The sequence below is a fragment of the Lemur catta genome, chromosome 2 (assembly GCF_020740605.2).
Source record: "Lemur catta isolate mLemCat1 chromosome 2, mLemCat1.pri, whole genome shotgun sequence".
Classification (NCBI taxonomy): Eukaryota; Metazoa; Chordata; class Mammalia; order Primates; family Lemuridae; genus Lemur; species Lemur catta.
The window spans coordinates 121,457,488-121,462,391 of record NC_059129.1 but is presented as its reverse complement, the minus strand read 5'-3'; the positions used below and the strand labels follow the sequence as shown (position 1 = coordinate 121,462,391).

The window sequence follows — 4,904 nt, the reverse complement described above, 5'->3', positions numbered from 1 at the left end:
CTTCTGGTGACACGTTTGATGATATGAGTATGGCTAATAACCCCTACCAATTATTGAAACTTAGACGTAGCTGTATCCCTAATCCTAACCTTAACCCCAACTCTAACTCTGCCAATTCTTCAAATAAGAAGACTAGGGCTAAAAAAAGATTAAGTAACTTTCCCAGGAGCACATAAGCAATCAAACATGACTTAAATTACTCTGGGTCTGTCTGACTACAAAGCTCAGGCTCTAAACTGCTATATCTAATTACTTCCACCAACTCTGCTCTAAAACAAATGCAAGCCCAGGTAACACTGCCACCCCAAGCCGAGCCACCAATCAGCTCTGTCCTCCCGGAGCACATGAGTGGTTCCAAGCTGCCTTAGAGGGACTGCTCCTCCTGAGACTGCCGTCTGCAGGTCTATAGAGAGTAAGACCAAAAATGAGGAGTCTGGAATTGAAGGGCCATCTCTTTCCCACCTCCAAACACACGCACATACACCACTCCACATGACAGGATCACACCACACCAGTTGGAGGTTCCTCCTCCCCACTAAGTGCCTCTTTGCATAGCACCGGCCAAGCCCCCACACTCCCTGGTACCGTTACAGCTGGACCGGCAATGGCAGGTCCGGGAGGCAAAGCACAACCCAAGGGACCAGCCACTGGGAACAAGATCTGTCAGTTTAAGCTGGTTCTGCTGGGGGAGTCCAGCCTCGTCCTCTGCTTTGTCAAGGGACAATTCCACAAGTACCAGGAGAGCATAATTGGAGAGACATTCCTCACACAGACTGTCTGCTTGGACTACACAACAGTCAAGTTTGAGATCTGGGGCACAGCTGGACAGGAGTGGTATCACAGCCTGGGAGGCCCAAGTTGCCACCGTGGTCTATGACATCACCAACACAGATACATTTGCACGGGCCAAGAATGGGTGAAGGAGTTGCAGCTGCAGGCCAGCCCCAACATTGTCATCGCACTCTCGGGTAACAAGGCAGACCTGGCCACCAAGGGAGCCATAGAATTCCAGGAAGCACAAGCCTATGCAGACGGCAACAGTTTGCTGTTCATGGAGACATCAGCAAAGACTGCAATGAATGTGAATGAAATTTTCATGGCAATAGCTAAGAAGCTTCTCAGGAATGAGCCCCAGAATGCAGCTGGTGCTCCAGGCAGACACCGGGGTGGGGACCTTCAGGAGAACAGCCCAGCCAGCCGGAGCCAGCGCTGCAGCTACTGAACCCCCTCCCCTGCCCACTGCCCCGCCCTCTCCACCTGAACGACCCCACTGGAATCCACTCTAACCAATCGCACTTAACGACTGAGCCACCACTTGGAGGGGCAGGGGGAAGGGTCTACCATGATTTCTCTGTATAAGTTTGATCATAGGCTGGAGTGAGTTACTCCACCTGCACATTTCTGTACAAATACTAACTCAATTTTAAATCTTAAGTCACATTTTAAATATATATGGTCTTCTGCTCTCCCCACTTCCTCCCCTTGCTAGTGCTCCCACACTTTTCCTTTGCTGTTAGTAGCCATGGGCACCTGTTCCCCCACCTTGTACCTGCGGGCAGGGATGGAGCAGTTACCCGTCCTTTCCCTCTTGCTGCAGAGCAGACTCTGCAGTAGCAGCAGCATCCTCACCTAGTTGGGAACAGTCTTGGTTTGGGGCAGTGGACAGGCCTTGGGGCTGGGGAAGGGATAGGCAGCTCTTCCCTCACCTGGCGGTCACCAGGTTGCTGCCCCCTCCTCGCCCCTGACTCCCAGCTGGGAGGGAAGCCACAATCACCACGGCATTATTGTGACAGCCACAAACCCATTGCCCCACAGTCCCTCCACGCTCGGTCACCCTGACTTCTGGCCCTGAGCCCTGTTCTTACCAGATCATGATGACGAGTATTTTTTGTAGGGGTATAAGGAAGGGAGTGAGAGGGGATGGAAGCAACTTTTGCCGATATTTTGGTTTTTGTGTTTTTTGTTTTTTGGGTTTTTTTGAGACAGAGTCTCACTGTTGCCCAGGCTAGAGTGCCCTGGTGTCAGCCTAGCTCACAGCAACCTCAAACTCCTGGGCTCAAGTGATCCTCTTGCCTCAGTCTCCCAAGTAGCAGCTGAAACTACAGGCACGGGCCACCATGCCCGGCTAATTTTTTTTTATTTTTAGTTGCCTGGCTAATTTTTTCTATTTTTAGTAGAGATGGGTCTCACTCTTGCTTAGGCTGGTCTGGAACTCCTGCCCTCAAGCAGTCCTCCTGCCTCGGCCTCCCAGAGTGCTAGGATTGCAGGTGTGAGGCACCACGCCCGGCCTCTGTATTTTGTATTGTATGTTTTCTTCAACGTGTAACCAATCAGTATCTTGTCAATATAGTCAGCCAATCAATCAACCTCAAAACTGAATAAATAAATGAATATTAAAAATTAAAAAAATAAAACAAATGCAAGAAAGCTTAACCACAGATGTCCGTAAACAATATAAGTTCTGTGTAACCTTCTGTAAGTCATTTTATCTCTTTCAGTCTCTGTTTCCCCGTCTACTAAATGAAGGGACTGAACTAAATCATATGTTAAATATTTTCTAGCCACAAAGTACTATGATTCTGTGATAGATTAACTACTTTAACATAGTTTGAGTCCTGCTAAATCAATGATATAGTCAATAAACATGTATTGATTGCCTTCTGAATCAGGCACAATCTACAAACACCATGACACAAATAATTTTTACTTAAGAATTTAATTATGTGCTTTGGTGTAGAATACATAAAGATTTAATCTACCTATCTTCACCTTGTGTAAACTTTTAGGTCAAAACTCAAATGCCTGCAGAACCAGGGAGGAAATTTAAATAGGTGAAGTGGGATGGGTATATGGACATGGCTCTATGCCAACTTAAAACAGCCATTTTAGTACTGTGGCAAAGCTGTTTTTGGCTGGGCACAGTGGCTCATGCCTGTAATCCTTTGGGAGGCCAAGTGGAGGATAGCTTAAGACCAGGAGTTCAAGACCAGCCTGGACAACATAGCAAGACCCCATCTCCACAAAAAATAAAAAATTAGCCAGGCACAGTGGTGTGCACCTGTAGTCCCAGCTACTTGGGAGGCTGAGGCAAGAGGATTGCTAGAGTCCAGCAGTTGGAGGTTGCAGTGAGTTATGACTCCTCTGCACTCTAATCTGGACAACATAGTGAGACCCTGTCTTACCCTCCCCTAAAAAAGGAAAAGCTGTGTTCTAGCCAAACCAAACTCTCTGTGCCTATCTTGCTATGTGTTTTAACTTACTAATCCAGATGTGCAATTGTTGATTCTGGTGATAGTATTGAAAAATATATGTAAGAAGGTGGACTCCCTTAAAGAATCTAAAATGACCATGTGTCCCCTCACTGCCTACTCATGTCTCCCTATTTATTGGCTCCATAGCACCCATGTCAATCACCAGCATTAGAAAACAAATTCTGGAGTCCACTTGCTCAAGGCTTGTTGGGTGTGGCTCTGGGTAAAAAAAAAATACTAAAAAAAAAAAAGAAAACAAAACAAATTTTGTGAGGGCAGGGACTATCCATCTGTTCACATTTATGCCCATGGCTCCCAGCTCTGTGCCTACTGTATAATAGATTATCACAAATACTTATTAAATGAATAACTGAATTAACTTTGAATTTGAGGGTAAATCTGAGTTTTAAGAAACCAGTATCAGTTCTTGGCTGATATCTTAAATTGTAACTGTCAAGACATGGACTCTAGCCTTTAATTGATCACTAACATAAGTTATGTTACCCTCTTGTCCTCAGTTTCCCCAACCATAAACCTCCCCAAATCTCTGATCCTATGAACTCTACTACTGGTACAGAAGGTAGAAAACATTTGACTTGATGGAGGTTTGACCTGGATATCTTGACCTTGTATAGACCAGAGTTGAAATTCAAGTACTTGTGAGCCAGGCAGGAAACATAAATGAGCAAACTGGGTTGGGTGGCAAATTGCCTTAAGCAGTTCACAATCACAAGGGCCAAACTGAAAAATATTGAAACCAAGAAGAATGCAAATCAAATAAAACCACAAAAGGAGGAACATTTGTTCAGTTGCTTGGAATCACAATCTCTTCAGGCATCAAGAATAGTTCCTATGGCCAGGTATGGTGTCTCATGCCCGTAATCCTAGCACTCTAGGAGGCCGAGGCGGGATGATCACTTGAGCTCAGGAGTTTGAGACCAACCTGAGCAAGAGGGAGACCCTGTCTCTACTAAAAATAGAAAAAATTAGCCAGGCATGATGGCACGCACCTGTAGTCCCAGCTACTCGGGAGGTGGATTGCTTGAGCCCAGAAATTTGAGGTTGCTGTGAGCTAGGCTGACACCACAGCACTCTAGCCAGGGTGACAGAGCGAGACTCTGTCTCAAAAAAAAAAAAAAGGAAAAACAGTTCCTATGCTCTATGTTATAGAAATATCATTCATGTTAAGCAACTGAATAAGGATAACTCATTAGCTTGCAGAGATCAAAATGACAAGACTCCTGACCACTGACTCTGCACTAATCTTTTACCAGACTCCCGCTGTCCTTGTCCAAACCATCATCTTTATGAGGGTGCAGGTTAATGGTCCCCAATTTGCAAACTGCGGACATGTTTGCTGTAGAGACTGTTACCGAAAACTCAGCACTTGTCCACAAGGCTGAAGAAGAAGAACGAGGACAAGCGGTTTGAGGAGGAAGGAAAAAGAGTTTACTTTGCCTGCAAAGGAGGAAAAATGATAGAACTTCTTGTCTCAAAATCCCAAATTTTCCTGCACCTTCGCATAATACGGAGCTTTTAAAGGATGGGTTCTCAGCTTCAGGCCATTACTGTTCAACTACAGTTGACAATTCCGACCATCCCCTCTCCACTGAGGACCTGACCCAGGATCTCCCTTTACCAGCCATCTCCTGC

The 4,904-nt window shown here is 45.7% G+C and overlaps 1 pseudogene; it reads left to right on the top strand.

Moving 5' to 3' along the window:
• The first annotated feature begins 589 nt into the window (after window positions 1-589).
• Window positions 590-1,222, top strand: LOC123632141 (annotated as a pseudogene).
• The last annotated feature ends 3,682 nt before the right edge of the window (window positions 1,223-4,904 follow it).